The sequence below is a fragment of the Otolemur garnettii genome, unplaced genomic scaffold (assembly GCF_000181295.1).
Source record: "Otolemur garnettii isolate 467f Iridium unplaced genomic scaffold, OtoGar3 scaffold00133, whole genome shotgun sequence".
Classification (NCBI taxonomy): Eukaryota; Metazoa; Chordata; class Mammalia; order Primates; family Galagidae; genus Otolemur; species Otolemur garnettii.
In genome coordinates, this window is record NW_003852528.1 from 2,552,592 (window position 1) to 2,554,768 (window position 2,177).

A 2,177-nucleotide genomic window follows, 5' to 3' on the forward strand; every position below is an offset into this window, starting at 1 on the left:
TTTACTTTGAGTTCACTTCATGCCCCTCCCCCTTTGCTTGTTTACTTTGAGTTCACTTCATGCCCCCTCCCCCTTTGCTTATTTACTGAGTTTACTTCACCCCGTCCCCCTTTGCTTATTTACTTTGAGTTCACTTCATGCCCCCTCCCCCTTTGCTTATTTACTGAGTTTACTTCACCCCCTCCCCCTTTGCTTATTTACTTTGAGTTCACTTCATGCTCCTCCCCCTTTGCTTGTTTACTTTGAGTTCACTTCATGCCCCCTCCCCCTTGTTTGCTCTGAGTTCACCCCCTCTGTTGCTTTGTTTAGATCACTGGATTGTTTTCTGCCTCTGTGTGGTTTTATAACTTTGCTGTTTACATTTGTTACACTAACAATGGTGCATTTTCCCTACTTCTTGGGTAAATTTCAAACACACAGGATAGTGGAAAGAGTAACCGAGTGGACACTCATGAATCTTCTGCCCAGATCCAACAATTTCTCCATGCTTTCTTCATCTCTTTCTTTCTAAATTTACGTGAGTTTTTTTGAGTCATTGGAGTCACAGCCAATGAGATGGGTCACTAGCAGAGTGAAGCATGTGTGTCTCTAAAGCGTCTTCAACACGTGTGTCTGTCACTCTCAGCAGTTACCTGGTCCCTTTATACCCCTCCCCCAGCCAGTCCCCAGGCAGCCACCGAGGCAGTCTCTGTCCCTGGGTCAGTGCATGTTTTCTGCAGCTTTGTAGGAATGGAGGCAGACTCTTGGGGTCTAGTTTCTTTCAGTGCAGTTATGTTGAGGCTCCTCCCTGTTGCTGGGGTGTTCGCATGTGTCCCTCTTTCTTTCTGAGTGGTATTCTGTTGGAGGGACGAACCGTTCATGCATTCATCTGGTGGTGGACACTTGAGCTGTCTCCAGTTCTGGGCTATTAGAAGTAACACTGCAGCAAACATTTGTGTCCAGCCTGTGGACAGTCACCTGCTTTCTTTACTTTTGAGTGAGCCGTATTTACTGTAAATACCTAGGATGTACAGATGACTTTAAAGAGTAGGTGGTGGCAGCATAGCTGGTGGGCATGCCACCCTTTCCACTCCCTCCTGTAACCTGGAAGATGAAGTCTTTTAGCTGCTGATCAGTGGGTACTGGTAGTGAGTTTGCCCTGTGTGTCCCTTTTTAGAAGGGTCTCCAGACTTGTTGGTTAGTGGAACAAAGGAAGTATTTGCAAAGCAATATATAAATTATGAAACCCATTTTTGGAAAGAAAAAGCCTGTGAAATGCTTATATCAGTACATTATATCTGAATGTATATCAGTACATCAGAGGTTAGGAAGTCAGGTGGCTGCATCTCCCTGGGGAAGGGAGGGGAGGGGAAGCAGGAACAAGGGAGCTGCTGCTTTGGAATGGCCCAGTGGCTTCTCAGAGGGGAGGCTTGGAACAGAATCCTGGAGGAAGAATGGGAATGGGTCTGGAGGACAGGATGTGAGCACCATCCCAAGTAGAGCTAGAGCATGTTCTAGGCATCCCGTCCGAGTTTATCACAGGCCTTTTAACGTAGCATCAATTCAGATGACTAAGTTTTCCTAAACACCATAGACTTTTACTACTTAAAATTAAAATCTATGGTGCTCGCTTCAGCAGCACATATACTAAAATTGGAACGATACAGAGAAGATTAGCATGGCCCCTGCGCGAGGATGACGCGCAAATTTGTGAAGCATTCCATATTAAAAAAAAAAAATTAAAACTTATGGGCAGCGCCTGTGGCTCAGTGAATAGGATGCTGGCCCTATGTACTAAGGGTGGTGGATTCGAACCTGGCCCTGGCCTAACTGCAACAAAACAATAGCCAGGCATTGTGGCGGGCGCCTGTGGTCCTGGCTATTTGGGAGGCTAAGGCAAGAGAATTACCTGGGCCCAAGGAGTTAGAGGTTGCTGTGAGCTGTGACTTCATGGTACTCTACCGAGGGTTAATAAGTGAAACTCTGTCTCCAAAAAAAAAAAATTTTTTCTTTTTTTTTTTTAAATTAAAATCTATACAGCAGTGTTACAGAGCCTAAGAATTATTTATGTATTTATTTTTGCAGTTTTTGGCCAGGGCTGGGTTTGAACCCGCCACCTCCGGCCTATGGGACCAGTACCCTACTCCTTTGAGGCTCAGGCACCACCCTATATATTTATTCTTTTTTTTTTTTTTTTT

The 2,177-nt window shown here is 45.1% G+C and overlaps 1 long non-coding RNA gene and 1 other non-coding gene across 2 annotated transcripts in view; both read left to right on the forward strand.

Moving 5' to 3' along the window:
- LOC111727944 overlaps positions 1 to 2,177 on the forward strand; it is a 19,376-nt gene that overhangs the window by 7,413 nt on the left and 9,786 nt on the right. The window lies entirely within an intron of this gene.
- On the forward strand, positions 1,603 to 1,709 carry LOC111727957. Its single transcript, XR_002775378.1, has one exon. It is a non-coding gene; the product is annotated as a U6 spliceosomal RNA (small nuclear RNA).